Here is a 20,088-nt window from a genome sequence, read left to right as displayed (position 1 = left end):
CTTATTTAATGTTTTAGGTGACATTGAAACATTATGGTTCCAGCTATTTCAGACTATAAAAGTGGATTGTAGAATCGAATTAAGCGGAATGACTACAGTACATACCTACACAAGATGTCTACAGTCAGTGGTAGTGGAAACACCTTCGGTTTTTAGGTGTTCCTCGAAAAGAATTCCTTCTCCACTCCTTAAACGCTATTTTTCCGGGTTAAAGAAGCAAAAGGCATGAATCTAAATATATACATATAACTCAATGGTGACTGAATGACTGACTGACTGACATAGTGATCTATCAACGCACAGCCCAAACCACTGGACGGATCGGGCTGTTTGGCATGCTGGTAGATGTTATGACGTAGGCATCCGCTAAGATTTTACGAAACTCCACCCCTAAGGGAGTAAAACGGGATCCACGCGTACGAAGTCGCGGGCGGCCGCTAGTCTATAGATACAATAAGTCCAGCAGTAGTGTCACCGGCAGCAGCAGTAAGAGTAGGCGCACACCGTTGATTTTTCGTCGGCCGATAGTTTAGTCGGGCAGTTGATCAGTATGGGCATGTATGGGAGTGCGCACACTACGCCGATTCGATTTGGCCGATTCTTCATACAATTTAAAATCGGGCACAACTATCGGCCAACTAGAAATCAGCAGTGTGCGCGCCTACTAAGGGAGGCTCACTAGGCTTGTTCTTACTCGGAACCTGAACGGATCGCTCCGAACTAGTACAATCGGTCAAATGAACTAGTTCGGTCTTCTAGTACTATTAGTTCATTTTAGTACACTGATTCTATAAGGCAGATCGAACGAAAAAAGTCTTTTTTCGTATGTATTTATGGCCTAATATCGAAAAATACTCGCAACAGAGTTACAGAACCGTACCCATCTCACTCGCGCTCACATGTCACTAATCTCACGTCTCATTCTAGCACTATTAGTTCATTTTAGTACATAGATTTTTTAATCAGATCGGCCGAAAAACGTCTTTATTACTATCACCTTATAAATAGTACAACAATGTCGCAAAATACTCGCAACTCACTCACAGAGCCGAATCCATCTCGCTCGCGCGCGCTTGTCACCAATTTCACGTCTCGTTCACACCTATTCATTCGTGATCGGCTGTACTAAAGTGAACTAAAAGACCGATTTAAACGACCAAAAAGGAATAGTTCGATCTCGTTCACTTAAAGGAATTGCTTCCTATTAAAGCCTGGTCCGTGAGCACGTAGAATCCCGTCCAATGACCCCAAGCTACACATCCCTATCGCTCGCGCGTAATTATGTTGCTGTCGCGCTCGCACACTCACTGCGGGCGCCCGTCGCACAGTCGCGACAGCAACATAATTACGCGCGAGCGATAAGGATGGGTAGCGTGGGGTCATTGGACGGGATTCTACGTGCTCAGGGACCAGGCTTTAGTACGTAGTACATGTACAACACAAGCCTAAGGCTCACCTCTGGCGCTGCATGAGCAGCAGTAGCCGCGCGTCGTCAGCGGGCGCGGGCGAGGCGTCGGCGTCGGCCGCGCTCGCCAGCAGCGCCGCGCGGACCGCGCACACGCTCATGCTCATCTCCACACCCTGTATACATATTTATTACATTTTATACACAAACACAAAAATATTATATAAATATTTCGAACTCCTCCTATGTTCTTCTGATTAATTTCGTTGCGGGTCCAATGACAGTTTAACTTTCCCCCGGGACAAACTTGACCTTCATTGGTTGGGTTTTTGTGGCGGTCAAGCTGTAGATCCTGGCTACACAGGAGTTGCAGTGGTGGGAACGAGAGGTGGGAATAGTCCCACCTCTCGTACAAGACAAAAATATTTGGGATGTTTAAATGCTTAGCTCGCATCAATATTTATAATTAACTACTATGTATATTTTAAAGAATGTAAACTCTTTACAAAGAGGCTGACAATAGTGACTGAGCTTCTTGCGCTGCTTCTTCTCAGCACTGGCTCATTTACTGTCCTGAAGCAGTGGCAGGTTTAACTGGGATGTGTAAAAGTGCTTTTTAAAAGCCTACTTGTAAGTTTTTATGAGTTTTTTTAAACCACAAGCAGTTTGAGGAACGCGTCTAAAATACTGATCCAAAATATAAAACACCAGCAAATTCATATCATAGATCAGACTGATTAGCCATTATTAAGCCTTCAGTCTCAAACGGAATTAATGGCCGGCGAAAAGTTAAAATCTGTATACTATCGTTAACTTTTCGAATATTCTAGCTAGAGTGTATTAATAAATTTAACCGTCCAAGAAATATTCAACATGACAGTCTTTGTAAAAGAAACATCTTTAACAATTCGCCGGAGTTCTTTTTGCTTCACCCGCGCACTTGTGAAAGGTTTTGCCCAACGTTATAAAACTTTGTTCTTCTACGACTTCTAGTAAGTTTTAACCACTACTTTCAAAGTTGAGCAAGAACTCTTTCTTAGGGAATTAATGTGAATGAATTTTTCAGGTCTCGCTGAAACTTTCACAACAAAAACTGTGTTTGATGAAGCCTTTAAAAATAACTTCAGGTAACTACTTAACGGACCCACCGTTAAGTAGTTGTGCTTAAGTTTTTCAAAAGTTTTGTTCATTTTATCGTGGTAAGTATTAAACAAACCAATCCATGATTGAAAAGGCGATTAGTTATTTTCTTTATTTTATTTGGCAATTCACGGCCAATTTTATTCGATATTCACAGCTGGCGTGATTTTTTTGGGCATTACCATCGAGTTGATTTGATTACGAGGTTTTTTGATACCATAAAACAATAACATCAGTTTAACTTTTTTCAAATAAGTAGGTACTTTAATATCACAAAAACAGTTGAGTTCGTAAATAAGAGTCGTCACAGATAAGTTTCAATATGCAATTAGTTCTCAATAAATACATTGACCGACTATCTGGTGTAGGTCTCGGGAAGAACCTGGATGCGGGCAGCGCAGGGCCTTTGAACAGTGGATGTCACTTGGCTGAAATGAACGAAATTCATTGTGTTGTAGGGTACATACCCTGTTGTCGAGCGCCGCGTGGTACACGGCCACCACCATCTTGTTGTTGGTCTCCAGCAGCAGCAGCAGCTGGAAGATGAGCTTGTACAGGCCGCGCGCCGCCTCCTCGCCCGCGCCCGCGCCGCGCGACAGCTCCAGCGTCTGGTGGGGAAACGTACATTTCATAAACTTGTGGCGACATTTACGATACGCCACTACTAACTAGTGTACCAACAGATGACGCTGTTACGACACCACTATGGCATACTCCACCGCGCGCACAATCCTGCATCGCGGTGTCGGAGTTTTCTACCCTGCCAAGTATAATTATAGACAAACCAAGATGGTGAGAATTGGACCTTGGTCCCCGAGCACAACACTCGCTCGGAAGGAAGCACTAACACCTTAGCTTCCTTGTTGTGGTTGAGCATCATATCCCACAAACTATTATACACTCGACGTCAAATAGATCGCACCTCCCGCGAAAATAACTAATAAAGATTTTCGTCTGACACAATCATGGTGCCCCACCAATATTGGTGTTATTTAAAAGCCCAATAAACAAACTTAAAGAAAAACACATTTATATTTTATTATAAACAATTAACAGGTATACCATAAATGTGACTTGAAATAAGGCCTCACTTTGGGCTCACCTCTGAGACCAATTAGACCAATTTTTGTGGTTACAAAACCAAATAATGATCTCACGTGTCCTCTTTAACAGATGGATAGCGATTAATCCCAATTTAACAGTTTTATAACCATAAAAGTTGTCTCAAGCGTAACTACCTGTCCCTCAAGAAGATACACTGGGTCCTTCTAAAGATACATTTTTGGGGTAAAAACCATTCCTTTAATGAAATTAAGGTTAGAACTGGGCTTTCAAATGGTACCAATATTGGTGGAAAGACGATAGTGTCAAACTAAATGTAGAAGATAAATAAATACATTTTACTGTAAATATTACATTTTTAGACACCTTTGTTTCTCCCCGTGACTAAATACGCAATTATCCTTAAAAGGCTTTGTTCCAATGAACGGCCACGTGAACATTGCCAGAACGAACGTATATGTTGTAAAATTAACCAAAAGTTTTGTAGAGGCGAACAAGCAAAACAATAAACTCGTACTTTACAGGTTTCACTGGACGTAAAAGGCTAACGCGGGCCAACAAAGGTTACAAACAGTATGATGCCGTAAAAATAACTTTAGTTTGAGTCAATGTTCGCTCGTATGTGAGGCCTTGTCGAATAGTATCCTGTAGGTGGGCCATCATGCGTGTTTTGTTTTCGATGTAAACTCGCGGAGATGAACAGTGCTTGCAATTAAACTTGGGATTCGAGTTTCGTCAGGAAATTCAATCGGTTCGTACATTGTGGGAGCCTTCCAGCGACTTGGCCCACTTTTAGCTTGGTCCATGGGCCAAGTCGCTGAATTGAATTTTTAAGTATTTTTTCTTCCTAACGTCAATATTTATATTAATCTGGAAGTCTCCATTGTGAAAGCTGAAGACCAAGTGTGTTTTAATTGTTTTTCTAAGCTTTAAGTTAGGAACTATAATGTTCATTTATCTGAAATAGAGTCATACAAACTGCATTAAAACAGGAAGTCGAAAAAATAGTTCTCCGTGGAAACAATATTTAGTTTTACGACAAAAAATAATATTGAAATGTCACTTCTGTGATTAATATTCACATCATTATATTTAAAAAATCTTCTTCTAAAACAAGATTTTAATGCCCTAAAAAGAATAAAATAAAACGGAGCTCCTATGGCTACCTTCTAGCTTCATCATCAGATCAGTTCCATCCATGTAAGCATAATATTGCATTGTCATCCGAATTACATAGGTATGCATGCAAAATTTCAGCTCAATTGGAAACCGGTAAGTGGGTCTATTTTAAGTTGCAAGATTTGACGACACCAGACATGTGAAAGTAAATAAAAGCTTGTAATAAATTTTGTTTATTGTTGATTTTGAGTAGAATTTACACAAAACACTTACTAGTTATGCAGAGCGTTGTCTCCTGGCACAGGCAATCATACGCCTAAAAGGAGGCTTCGTCTATTAGTATTTAAGTAAGCCTTTATAAAGAAATAAAGAATTTTGATTTTTGAATTTGAATGTTTGTGCTTACCCCATCATTCGTCCTGCTTATTATTTAGCAACAGAGACGCAATCAGGCCAAGCCTCTCAGGCAGGCTGGGGCTGTGGGGCTAGCTTTGGGGCCCGTGCAATTAGCGAGCACTCTATTGATTGCAGATTAAACGGGCCCGCTCCCCTCGGAGCCGGCTTGTAAAATAAATCCCCGCGATCTTTTAATGGACTGTTGCAGGGTGCAGATGAGATGTTATTATTTTTTGTGAATTGAAACTTTTATGGCTTAAGTATAGATGTGACGAATTACTCCATTTTTAAAGGGACTTTCCCTTTGCACGTGGTAGTGTTTAGTCATAGGCGTTTCTACACATTTTGTATAATTAGTAACAATAAGTTGTATTCAAGATTTATAAACACATAATCTAATATGGATGATTTCACACAAAATAAGCAAGTTAGTTACATAATAATTTGAATAGGATTTGAAAACTGGATTAGGTTGAAAACGTGCTTTTGTTGACATTTTTTGCTCGTCCGTTGTCAGTACCTGATATACTAATAAGCCTACTGTACTGTTTTTATTCTTAAGTTCACATGCATCAATTCATGCTGTTTGTTTCTTTAATAAAGAAAAATAAAATAAAAATTCTACCTGCTATCTGCTAGTATGTCAAGTTGCTATTGTAAGAGAGGGAAAGTACTTATTGTGCGTTAATCCTTAGATTCCCCAGTGAGCTTTTGTTTGCTCTTCGTTTCTAATATTTCATTGATCCTTGTCCCGCCCACACTTATTGTCGAATCACATAGTGCGGTTTAGGGTGGAGCCGTTTTTATGGTACAACCCAATCCACCCATTTGATAACAAAAAATTACTACGATTTCTCAATGATATAGTAAAGATGCAGCGATTGGTTTCGAGAAGTAACTCAAATCATGGGAGACTAGGAAATTGGTAAAAACATCTTTAATAGCTCGTGAAAATCTAATGGAATAAATTGTTAAAACTCATAAACGCACTCATAAAAGGCTTTTAAAAAGCACTTTTACGCGTTCCAGTATTATTGACCCTACCACTGCTTCAGGACAATAAATGGGCCAGTGCTGAGAAGAAGTAGCGCAAGAAACTCAGTCACTATTGTCAGTTTAATGTCAAGTGTGTACAATTGCTTAATAATGATTCATAAATAAATTAGGATCTTATAAAACAGCAAATATGCTTTAATAAACAGACCCCACTATCATACCTAATCATATTCAAATTAGATCAGATATCATTGAGCAACCTAATCGCGGTGTGTCACATTATAATTAGGTATTCATATTTATTTGATAACATTATGGTGATGGTCGATTTATTGTCCTGATAGCTGAGTGAACAGGACCAACAGGGCGAGAAGGGAACGGGTCCATGGGGTCACCAGGTGGCCGGGATTAACCTCAATATGTAGTGGAAGGGTTAACTAGTTTCATCAAATAGAGTCATCATTTTAAACTTTAGAATAATAAGACAGCGTGGGTTTTCATTCAGCACGTTCTCCCTAAAATGTATCAAAGAATAATCCCTAAAATGTACCTATAGGAAAATTCCCATTTACCACATTAGTCTACGTGAGGTCCACTCAAAACAAGCGAACAAAAGGTTCATTTTGTTTTCATACTGAAATACTACGCATTTAATTTTCAGAAGCCAAAGTAAGACTCAGAGCTAAATATAGAATTTGCAACAATGTAAGTAGTTTTCATGTATTCATTCATGTCTTATTCATGGGGAGCACAAATAATGAGGTGATCTAGTAGATTGACGTTTAACAAAGCAGTGTTCGCCTCTGACGCACGCTTCAGTCTGCGGCGTAGTAGAGAGACCTGCATACATTGAAACTTGAATAAAATTGTTTCTCTAATAGGTATTAGCAGTAGTAGCAAATTCAATTTTAATGTACAGGTAACATTTATAACTGCATGTATGCGTTTTAAATTAGCAGGCCCGGACCAGAGTAAATACAAATGAGTAGGTCATCTTCATAGGAACGCACGGGCGCGGTTTGTATGTGAGCGCGCCAACACGTATGCGGCGCGCACACACACACTGACAAAATTAAGCGGGTATTTGAGGTGAGGTGCGCCGAATTGTCAGTGTGTGCGTGCGCGCCGCATATTGGCGCGCTCACATACAAGCCGCGCTCGGTGCGTTTCTATGAAGATGACCTACTCATTTGTATTTACTCTGCCCGGACGGCGGGGCTGAGCCCAACCGATCGATGCAGCTCGCGTCCGGCGACCATCCGGCTGGGCTTGCAATTACATGCAAATATGATAAATGCATAAGAGATTGCGATAATGCTAATAAAAATATACTTTACTAATACTATATAACGCAAAGCTGTCATTAGTGTGTTGGTACCTAATCGAGAGGAAATACGATTCCGGTATCTACTAACGGGTGTTTTTTTAAAAGGTATACAACTTTAAATTGGTTATACTGTTTCTAGTGATAGCAGGCCTGTTCATCTCCGCGAGTTTACATCGAAAACAAAACACGCACGATGGCCCACCTACAGGATACTATTCGACAAGGCCTCACATACGAGCGAACATTAACTCACGCACGCGTATTCTTGTGTATGATGGAAGAAAATAAAGAAATTGGTGTACTAAATAAGGTACTTGATACAAATAAGGCCTACCTAACTTTAAATGCTTATATTTCAATAAATATTAACGCCAGTCAACAAAAAAAGGTTAATTAACTTCTTCCATCCTTTAATTTTAGCAATATTACAAAAAAATTACACAATTTTTAACTAAATCTATTCAAAACTAGCTGACCCGGCGAACTTCGTACCGCCTTAGCGTAGAGATTTTCTTAATATTTTTTTCCGTAAGAACCATCCTTGGACTTCCACAAACATTTTAAAAAAAGAATTATCGAAATCGGTTCAGCCGTTCACACGTGATGCCGTGACAACGCGAAACGGGTTTCATTTTTATATATATAGATAAGCAAATTACGAAACCACTGATTTTGGCTTTAATAAATCACCTACACGGAATAAGGCCTATATGATTCAAATGCCTGTAGACCTTAAAATTGAGGTTGTATTAAACAAAATGCGGTCTTATAACATTAAACACGTCGATTTGTTTGCGTTATCAAAATTTTACATACCAAGTAAACAGAAATATACTGTATATCTCTAGATAAACTTATATTCCACTTATTAAGAATAATACATAAATTATAGATAAAATTAAATATTCATAGTAACAAAGTAATGATTCCTTACTTAAATTATCAAAAAAAATATCATAAACAAACAATACAATTTTTTTGTATAGGGCTTATTAAAACACCGTGTTCGAATAAGGCCTACACATAAAACCTTTTAAATAAATCAGTTTAGGGACATCATTTAGTCTTGAATTTTTGTAAACAAAATGAGATCTCAATTTTTGTTAGAACCAGGGCATAAAAAGGCTTCTAAATCATCTTTACGAATTCCTACACAATCTTCGTGATACCACCAAAAGCAGTCCTTTATGGTAGCATATCTGCTACATTGTCTTCGAAAAAAGGCATGACAATACCAGCTTTTATTCTCCTTTAGAATTATACATACGGCTTTTTTTTCGTATTTTTAATTGGTTTTGTATTTTGTTTCTTTTTTTTTTACAGGTTTAGTAATTTTTTTCGACTATATTTTCTTTTTCTTTTCTGTGCTGTTAGTAAAATTCTTATTAAATAAATTTTTAGTTACTCTTTGACTCATTTAGTTTAATGAATTTGTCCGTAATCAGGTGTTGACATAGGTATTTAATATGGCCTACCATGCTGAAATAAGGCCTAGGCCTTATTAGATATCTCGCTCTTGTTGTCTTTAAAAATTTACAAATAATGCATCTATAGCCAGTAATACAAATGAAGGTAATTATTAGCTAGTAAGAAATATTTAGAAACGATTACAACGAAAAGCTTAATCTAAAACAGCGTCATTTTACCAAAAATTTAAGATAAAATCGCCAGATTTTTATAAGAGAGCACGAAATCACCCACCATCTTAGAAGAACGCGTGCCAATTGGTGCTGGGATCGTGGATCGGGACGCTCTTGCACTCTACCGGGTTGTAGGGCATATGAGTACGTGTTCTTGAAGTATTATCCCGGTTGGATTTATTTATCTGTGTTTTCTGATGTATAGGCCTTATTAGAACGTAGGCCTTATTTGTATCAAGTACCTTACTGTGCAGTATTTAACTGCCTAAATAGGTAATAATAAAAACACAGAATGTACTTTTTTAAGTTGCCTCAAGATACAGAATTACTTCAGAGAATTAAACAGAATTACTTCAGAACAATGTTTGCAAATTGTGCAAAAATTTATTTTAAAAATCATGGTCAGTTTTCCATACAAACGTCCATGTTACGGTCGACGTAATTTTTTGGAACTTTTCATTCCTCAGATGAATGATATCAATGTGGCAGAGCTATGGTTTCAACAAGATGGTGTTACCATCCAACCAGCTCGCGACAGATTCAATTTATTGCGGGAAACATTCGATGAGTGCATAATTTCACGTGATGGTTCTTAGAATTTGCCTCCACAATTGTGTGATCTCACACCTATGGATTATTTTCTCTGGGGATATGTGAAGTCCACTACTGCGCAGATAAACTACGGAATTCAATGCCAACATTCGTCGCGTTATTGCTGATGTATGACCCCAGTTGCCCGAAAAATAAATGGAAAATTGGACATCTCGACTACGCTACATTCGAGCCAACCGTGGCACCCTTAGGCCTGAAATCATTTTGAAGCGTAAATGCCATAAGAAAATCTTTAAAACAAGACCAATACCATATGAATAAAATATATTTTTATAGCCCGACCAGGAACATAAAAACCCTGGCATAGAGGCGCGTCAATTGCATTTGATAGTGCAACACTGAGTACAGTCGTACCTGTGTTAAATTAATAGGCTAACTTTATGTATCAGGATTCAGGATTACGGGCTAATTTGATATTTTCATAAATTAACGAAAAAATATTATTATACGTAACCTGGTTTAAATAAATTAAATGAAACCATCAATCGAGCTATAGTCTTTTTCACGTAAGATGATCCGTATGACACTTCAAGGTTATCCATATTACGCAAACTACATTATGCAGAATATTTTTGAAAAAATATTTGCATTTGATTAGCAATAATAAAAAAAATTAACTACTTGTCTTGAAATAATACAGTAAAATCTGAGTTTATTGATTATATTTTAGTCAAATACGATGTAAAAATATTTTTTATTTAATGTACGCAATGTGTGAAACGGAATAGATTTAGTGCTGGGGTATTTGTTGTATAACAAAATCGATTATTTCCGCGGTTCATTAATCGATTGCAGTGAATACTTAGTTATTAAAAACATCACAAAAATCAACTATATTTTTCGATTGTTGACTTTAATAAACGCATTGAAAATAAATTAATAGTTTTTGATTTAAAGAAACATAACCAGTACTTTTTAGGAATCGTTTTTTTGAACACGACGTCCATAGAATTTGAATATTATCAATAAAAAGTTGTTAAAATAATATTTGTAATTAAAAAAAACATGTTTTTTGTTAAATAACACCTGTACAAAATAATATCTAAAAGTAGGATTTACTAACTCTTAGAAAAAAATCGATAGATAAATCGCTATGGTTTAGTTATGTGACATCTCTATAACTTTCAAACTCGAAACGTCATACGAATCATCTTAGATGAAAAGGACTATAGTAGGATTTATTTTATTATTCATCAATAATCAAATTCAGAACTTGAATATTCAACTGCAATGTTTGCTCATGAACGCTTCAAACTCGGTACTTCTTTCCCAATTCCATAAAATTCAACACTTAGAAAGTGACAAAAAAATTTAAAATAGGTAGTTGAAACAAACCACAGCTAATTTTCATAGTGGACTGTACTATGCGATAAACATGTCAGTCAATTTGACAACCTTTGTCGGAAACATTATTCAATGAAAATATTGTCCGAACCCTTAGTATTTCTCTTCGACAAATACTTTAACACAATGTAAACCACTTTTCTTTCACGACTTTAAAAAGATTTTAGCAATTTAATTCACAAAATCAATTGCGCACATTTAAAATAAAGTTTGTTTACACTATGACAGCAATAGACTGACATGCAAGGTGACATGACAATGAAGTTTTCAGTTACTGTTGCCATTAAAAGAAATTAGTACCATTAGTTTTCCGCAACATGGCGAGGGTTTTTATGTTCCTGGTCAGGCTATACATATTTTATTTCATATTGAAGTTGTATCCTCTAAAAAAAACACCCTATATTTATAAAGGTAAATCTTTAGCAAAAATCAAACGGAGGGTGCCGCGTGATGTAGCGATAGCGAAATGCGCCTAAGTCTCAAGTTGTAGAGCTACGATATGAAAACAAACTCTGGGCTGGATTCCCGCCGAGTCGCTATTATTGGTAATTTTTAGAAAAGTTCAAAGCCCATGGTAGAGCATATTATTTATTTAAATCATTTTTTACTGTCGAGAACTGAATTGCGATTCATAAAGCTCATAAAGGCACGTTGAAAGGGTTGCGGAATGGTCACTAACAGCGCTTATTTTTACTTCTAACATTGCCATTGCGAAAAGAAAACATTGAAACTCAAGGAGTTCGGACAACTTTAATGGTGGTAAAACGTGGAAAAATTGGGCAATTTACTGTTATAAAACGGGCGTTTGGGGCTGCTCCCTCAAATGTGTGTTAATGTTCAGAGGCGGCTGAGCTCCCGGGGGCTTCACGGTTCGCGAATCTTGCAATTTGGCTACTCAATCTTTTCTAAAACAGTGAATAATCGTGTTTGGTGATCCGGAGAATTTGCGAGGTAGGTTTTTTGGATTTTATTTTAATTTGGACAACGGGATACTTATCATTGAGATGAATATATTACTTATTAAACGTCAATAATAGCATTTAAAGCCTCAGACAAACCGCGGGCGCGAATGTAAAGCGAGGGTTTAAAAAAAGTTTATTTTGCTGTAACTACATTAGGTGATGGAATAGTTTCAATGGCACATTGACAAAGAACAGGGAAAAAAGGCAGAAAGTCTTGGACATTGGAATGTGTGAAAAAGAAGCAGAATTATCGCTTTTTCATGAAATTACTTGCAGGCGCTGTTCAAATTAAGTATACTAATTATTATTGACCCGCAACACGTGTTATATTGCACAAAGACAAGAAAGATAATGAACAGAAAAGTTAGTAATAGTAAAAATACAATGTTTTACATTCCATATTGCCAACAATGTGAATCATTCACGTATTCTTTTCTCTCTTTACTTTTGTGGATTCTAGAATTTAAGACTTAGTTTTAGCTGGTATAGAGTTAAACAGAAAGAAAATAAATATCGCAATGATGCCTTGTTATCCCAAGTCGTAATAAAACATAATACAAATTAATCCCTGTTTTCCTTGGTTACGGCACCACGCGTGAACGGCTGAACTAATTAGGTACTCTTACGGCACCACGCGTGAACGGCTGATGAACCAATTACTCTAGTTATTTTTTGTTGTGTTTGTTATTCTCCTGAGAAGGTTCTTAAGTAAGAGAATTAAGAGAGTTGAGGGGAAAATTAAAAAATAAGTAAAATTTACTATCCTTAAGACAGGACAGCGTCTGTCGGGATAGCTTCTTCTTTCAAAAATCTAGTTGGTAGCCGTTTTTTTTTCATAATCAGTTTGCCACGAACTTGAAGCTCTTCTGACCCGCTCCACTTAGCTTTTGTACACGCTACCAATATATTTACACGACATACATACAAAATACATATACTTAACATGCATTGGGATTGGGATAAATCGGTGCAAGTATCGTAATATTATCATTGACGTGGATTTATTATTTCGAAAATGATATTCAGATACTCGTGAGGCTCTTTGTTAACTTAACAAAATCGGTTTCGTTTGAGTTAAAAAATAGTTTTCCGACTACAATCATTCAAATACATGAAACTGAATCGTTGTATCAAAACCCAATATTTTCAGATTGTATTATGTCTGCGTCATTGTGAAATCGAATAACAAAACAAGAATTGCAAAATGGTCGATTGGTCTAGATTTTGAAGACCAACTGTTTATAGTTCCGTATCTAAGATACAACAAAGATAAATGACTATGACTATCAATGAAGTGGTATCCTTCCGTTTGGCCAAATTACTTTTCGCCAAAGGATGATGGGCACAAATGTATGGAAAGTGGTACCCGCTCCAATAGCCATAACCAATATATATTTTAAAAGGCCTTTAGATGTAGGAAAATGTCTGCTATGGGGCCAGTTCTAATTCACGTTTTGAAAGCAGTAATTCCACTAAGTATTATAATGAAAGTATAACACAATCATCCATGTATACGAGTATGTATTATGACTACAATCTATTAATATAACTAAAGGTTAGACCAGACCAACGCGTGCAGCCGGCGTGCACGATGACGATGGCGATGGCGACCAGACAGCGTGTATGAATTTGTAGCGATGTGTTCACATCAACGCGTCCTGTCATTGGTCGCGGCGATCTATGCAGCGTGTGCACGCAGCGATCAGCGATCATCGCGACATTTGTCACTGTGGCGTTTCTGTTTTTTAAAATCGATGTAATAAATAGTAAGTAGGATCTGTTACAAAGTTTTTACACAATTAAAAATGAATTAATCATAACATACCACTAGTCTGACCTACTTAAATAATAAAAAAGGTTTTAGAATAAAGTATCAATATCAGAATTTATTTTTATGTAATAAGCAAATTATTCTAGTTTTCTCGAGAACCTGCTTCTTCAACTTCATAAATAAAATTGGGATATTATCTGCAGAACAAAATAATTGAGAATGTATGTACATGTCTGCAGTTTTCTCAAAGGCCCTAGAGCAATTCTAAGTATGCCATAAATAAAAACCTAATTAGAGTCATCAAACGTCTCAGTCATTAATTTAGAGCCACTAGAAATACCTAGTTGACCAAAACTGGTGTCTTTTTGTATTTTTGAGTTATTATTAAAGACAAAAAAGATATTTGGACTATTATGTACTCTGTGGTTTGGGTGCATAATGTAATTCCTTTGCCTTAAAAAAAGTAAATGTCAAGATGACTGTTGCACCAAAAATGAAAATGAAAATTGATTTTGATAGATGTTTTGTTGAGTTCTGTGTAGTTTTGTGCGATTTAACGATAAGAACGACAATGGTAAAAGGTAATGGGGGCAATTTTTTTCCCTCAAGGAAAAAGATGAATTGGTTATAATCTTACTTGCCCACAAGGATACTGTACGAGCACGTCAGCATCGACCGCGACCTACAACATGCTAGCAGACTGGCCCATGAACCCTGAACGAACGTGCACCGTAGGCACTCTACACCGACGGCACATTGGACTGGACATATTGAATTGTGTACATTATGTAAATCTTGTATATAGCAATAGCATAACAGTAATAAACCAGATATCAACCGTCCGCGTTGTGTTTCATTTCCCCCCAATGAGGCCAAGAAAGCCTTAGTGCAGTCCTCCTTCCTATCAAACCTTTCTTTGAATTCTAATTAAAAGGTATTGTTAGGGCTCTAGGGACTACAAACGAAGCCAGAAATATAGCTTGGTTATGAGTAACCAATACCTACTACTACCTATACCGCATGTAATCCTGTCTCATTCTTTAATATATGGCCGCCTGAATAAACTTGAGTAAAAAAGTGTTTCCACTGTCTCAATCACATCAAAAGCTTCAAACAAATCATTTAATTCAGTTTCCATTTTGCCGAATAGGCGTGATTGACAATAAGCGAAAGTGACAATATGCGTGACAGTTGTGGTGACAGTGACAACCTGCACGCGCAGTGATCGCCATCGCGGTCGCGGCAATGTGAAACAACTTCTGCACGCGCAGTGGTCGCCATCGCCATCGCCATCGCTGCACGCGTTGGTTTGTCCGAACCTTAAAAGAAGCATTGAAAAGGAAAGGATTATACTTACGATGAACTACCCAAGCTATTAGCCCTTTATTCGCTTTCATCATCATCATCATGATCATTTTAGTCATAGGACGTCCAGTTGAACATAGGCCTCCCCCAATGATTTCCACAATGGCCGGTTGGTGGCGGCCTGCATCCAGCGCCTTCCCGCTACCTTTATGAGGTCGTCGGTCCATCTTGTGGGTGGACTTATTGGGTCTTGTGGGTTTATTCGCTTTAGCAACTCATAATAAAACCCTTAAGAAGTAATAAAACTTTAACCCCTTTATTAATAAAAGTTACACCCTAGTTGAACTCTGGCTTAAATTGTCATTTGGTATGGAAATGTCATTTTAATCCAAGGTTCTTCCTAGGTGTAACTTTTTATTAATAAGGGGGTAGTACTTCTTTAAATAAAAATATTTATTTCACAATTATCCCTATCAATAATTATAGAGTTAAGGAAGGATGCTGGAGCAGTAAACCCTTCCTGCCTCGCATAACCTAAGTACCATACGATGGACACGTATGATACTTCTTCTTCTTCTTCCTCGGTCCCTCACTGATGAGGATCGCGACCACAGATAGTGTTCCTCCACAGACTGCGGTCATAAGCTGTGTGGACCGCACGATGCAAACTCCCGCCCACCGTCTTCCTCACCGCGTCCGACCATCTCGTCGGTGCCCTGCCCCGAGCGCGTCCCCTCAGACTGTATGATACCACAGAATAAGTAATAGTACAGGTACAGAAGGATTACTCCGCAAGACGATTTAAATAAATGCGAGTCTTGCTACGACGCGATACAGTGGAATTCAGCTCGCACAGCACTACGTACCTACAATTTTATTCACCTACAAGTTTTGTCTCTTTCTATCGCGTGCCTCTGAACTCTTCTTACGCTGTTAGGGTTGCTGTCTAGTGAAAAAATAATTAATCTACTTATTTGTAATGAAGTACGTATGTAGGTAAGTATGCATTTATTATGGAAAACCTTGGGAGAGGCCTTTGTCCAGCAGTGGACGTCATTTGGCTGAAACGAACGAACGCATTCTGAGCAGTAGTAATAGTAGGTTAGGTTCCTATACCCTAAGAATTATTGATTACCTACATGGCCAACATACCTTTCAGCATCTTTGTGAAGCGAAAAAAAAAGATAAATCCGGTAGATTTCTTTTCGAATTTAAACACCCGAACGCCGCACAATATTTCTTTCTCTTTATGTCCATTTTTAAATAATACTTCGATCATAGAATTATAATCATACTACAACGCACGCCAGCGTCCTGACGGGCGCGCGCGTGACACTCGACTGATATAATACCCGCCGGCGGGGCGCTTCGCTGTAGGTAATTATCGGATGTACCGCGCGGAGTGAGCCAGGCCTGATGATACTTAGGTTATACAAAAAGTATCTTTATCTTCGAACGCAACCAGATCTGAGGCTGGTTGCCATAGTAAATGTTGTTCGTCTTGGTAAGACCTTTCAAATGACACTACAAACATAACTACTGGAGCCGGGTACTATTCTGCAAAAAAGTATGTATATCTTCGTACACAACCAGATCTGAGGCTGGTGGTCATAGTAAAAGTTGTTCATCTTGGTAAGACCTTTCAAACGATACTAGACACATATCTATTGGAGCCGGGTACCATTTTGCCCATTGTCCTTTCACTTCGCAAACAACTTATCGCCAAAGTTTCATTTCCCAAATGAACTTTTAGCAACTGTACTTTTCGCAACTAATTCATTTGGTCAAATTATCATTTGGCCAAATTTTACTTGGCAAATGTTTATATAGCAAATGTTTTATTTTGCCAAATATTATATCCCAAATAATTTGTTTGGTCAAATTGACACTTCACATACTTACCCACCGTTACCCACAAATCAAAGCATAGGCACATGATCATGGTTTTCACAAGAATTTTATGTAAAACAAAGAGATTGCAGAAAACAGTATGGTTGCAGAAAGTAGGTATTGCTGAAAATAATAGGTTAGGTTAGGTTAGAACAGTGACTAGAATCACCTTTATTGTTAATGAATCATTTAGAAATTTCGAAAAAAAGAATGAAATATGAAAATTACTATAGATTTTTTTTATATTTACTACCCACGAAACAAAATAATAACCACAGGCTTATTTGTATTCCATTCTATGCACCAATCAAATTATTTTGTAAATTGTTTATCGTGAAATATTTTTGCCAAATGAAACATTTGGCAAAACATACTTTGCCAAACAATAATTTGCTAAACAATAATATGCCAAACACGACATTTGCGAATTAAAAATTTGCAATAAGTTGTTTTGCCAAATGAAAATTTGCGGAACGTTGTTTGCGATGTGATAATTTGGGAAACGTTTTTTGGCCAAACATTAGTAATCCCAATGAAGTAGGTAGCTAATAATACCGTGGGCGATAATTTGTATCAAGGCTTATGTTTACAAATGGAAAACTTCCAGAAGGAATATCGATTTTGTGCGAAGGCTAGATAAGACCTTCGTGTCTTGAATGTGGGCGCAGGAGCAGGGTTGAGGGCAGCGGGTGAAGCGGCGCGGGTTCTATTCCCGTTCGGAGCGTGGGCACTGGGCGCGGCTTATGTTTGAAGGCCCGTTTCCAAGAGAAGATTCACAGGCTACGTAGGTTGGTTAATAAAGCAGTGAGTCAGCATAAAATCAGCGCTTTGAAATTACTCTACAATTATTGTATCTCTCTTACTCTACGATTACTTTTTCTCTTTCACTACAGCTATTATCGCGCTATCGACTTAAAAATATCGGACACTTGGCCGGTTTTTAAAAGCTGTTATTTATTTATTAAAAAAATAGTGTCCTAGACGAAACCACAGTAGATTTCAGTGCAGTATTTGGGGTACGATGAGGTTAACCACGTCAGACCATGAAAAAAACTTGCAGGAATCTTGTCTGAATCTAAACATCAATTATATTAAATAATACTGTTGTTAATTTCATGTGATATACATATTATATGCGCCGCTTTGTGGTTAGTAATGCAGTTAGCTGGGAATCCTGCAGCGGCAGCTGCTGGGATGTAAAGTGCAACGTCTTTTCTTGACCGTTTTACTTATTAACTTGCAATACTGAGAAGTTAATTTTACTGTAACGAGGTAGTCAATAGACTATTTGACACCACCAATCAATTGACGTAATTTTTAAAACTGTCAAAACGAGTCTCTCCCATAGATTTTGTATGGCAATACAAGCCTGTGACGTCACTGTTTTGTCAACTCAAACTACTTTTTTCAATTACAATGCAACCAAAAATGTTAATTTACAGGTTATTGGGGAATGGTGTCAAATAGTCTATTTGGATCAAATATGTAATTGCTCAATAATGAATAATAAATAAATAAATAAACACGCGAAAATAAATTGAATAATTTAGATTTCTTTACTTAATATAATATTGTATAATAAAAATTGTACACATAACGTTGTCTTTGGGTATATAAACATCCAAAATCGAGTGTAGGTATAAGACACCGAAGCAACCTAAAACTTCCTATAAAAAATAGCGTTACACTTTATTTTTTGACGCATTACAAAAAATAGAGAAAAAAATGCGTATAATTAAATTTTGCATTTTTTTTGCGATGCAAATAATGATTTAAAATGAGGTCAGAGAAAAAAATCCACTACTACCAAATCGCGATGGCGTTACCGTATTGATTTCACCCCTGTCCCCCCGTTGCCCCCTGTCTGTCGAAAGTTCTGGAATAACAAGCTGAACTAGCGGGCCCCGCCCTTAGTTTGTATGTGTGCAGGGCCCGAGCCATGGGAAGGGAAAGGGGTAACTGTGTATGTATGTGTGCAGGCTAGCAACGCTTTGTGCTTGTGTGAGTGCGTTAAGTGTGATATTGATGACTCATTCTGTAGGGTTATTACATATCTTTACATTATTATTTTTATTAATTATAATGATACTTAGGTATTCGCCACTACGTATGGGACCCGAAGTAGGCACGTAAGTACGTGTGTAATTGAGATTAACGCCCGTATTCCCAAACATTACTCTGAGGTCTCACAGTACGCGTGGACGCACAGGGCACACAACGTGTGTGAAGTGGTGACACATGAACCAATCACAGAGCCTGTCGAAATACGTCTCAAGATGCTCGCTGATCTCGAGTGCGGTGTGACTTACCTGACTAAGAAATGTTTAACTTCTAGCGTATGTTCTCTCCAGTCGAAGTGTATGTGGTACTCCACTTGTTTAACTGACGCCAAGTAAGCTAACGAGCTAACGTTAAAGGCTTCCACAGACCAAATGCGGGTCAGAAGCAGTGCGGGTCAGAAGCAGTGCGGGTCAGTTGCAGCGCGGCAGTAGGCATACCGAAGGCAGCGCAGTTTCAAAGCAGGTGCAACGCGGGCGGTTGTCAAAAAATTCAATATTCGAAAACCGCTTTCAACGCGCTGCTACCGCCCTGCCTCCTGTGTGCTAATATGGCCGCCAAAATAATACAACAACGCGGGCCCGCGCTCGCGCCGCTTCTGTCCCGCACCCGCGCCGCCTGGTTTGTCGTTCGGCAGTTGCAGTGCGGCGCAGTTGGAGCGCGGGCCCGCGTTCTGGTGTGACACACTTCAAAGAGTTTCTTGTATTACAACTTGCGCGGGCCCGCATTTAAACTGCGCTGCTACTGCCCCGCGTTTGGTCTGCCGAAGCCTTTAGTTGAAGCTACATGACGTATGACATACCTAAAGTGCGTGCTCCTGCCTGTCAAAATACGTCTCAAGATGCTCGCTGATCTCGAAAAGCTGACGCTACATGACGCATGACATACCTCAAGCGCGTGCTCCCGCCTGTCGAAATACGTCTCAAGATGCTCGCTGATCTCGATAAGCTGACGCTACATGACGTATGACATACCTCGAGCGCGTGCTCCCGCCTGTCGAAATACGTCTCAAGATGCTCGCTAGTCTCGATAAGCTGACGCTACATGACGCATGACATACC

The 20,088-nt window shown here is 38.3% G+C and overlaps 1 long non-coding RNA gene across 2 annotated transcripts; it reads right to left on the bottom strand.

The window, feature by feature from the left end:
• Window positions 1-1,462: 1,462 nt before the first annotated feature.
• LOC135086833 (uncharacterized) lies at window positions 1,463-20,045 on the bottom strand. 2 transcript variants are annotated; one of them, XR_010260611.1, is made up of 3 exons: window positions 20,002-20,045; window positions 3,013-3,153; window positions 1,463-1,581 (listed from the first exon to the last, which is right to left on the bottom strand). It is a non-coding gene; the product is annotated as an uncharacterized LOC135086833 (long non-coding RNA). The 2 variants fall into 2 exon arrangements; XR_010260610.1 differs by lacking the exon at window positions 20,002-20,045 and adding an exon at window positions 19,916-19,970.
• Window positions 20,046-20,088: the final 43 nt, after the last annotated feature.

The sequence above is a fragment of the Ostrinia nubilalis genome, chromosome Z, assembly GCF_963855985.1.
Source record: "Ostrinia nubilalis chromosome Z, ilOstNubi1.1, whole genome shotgun sequence".
Taxonomy (NCBI): domain Eukaryota; kingdom Metazoa; phylum Arthropoda; class Insecta; order Lepidoptera; family Crambidae; genus Ostrinia; species Ostrinia nubilalis.
Note: the sequence above shows the minus strand (reverse complement) of the source record. Positions and strands in the feature narration are given on the sequence as shown.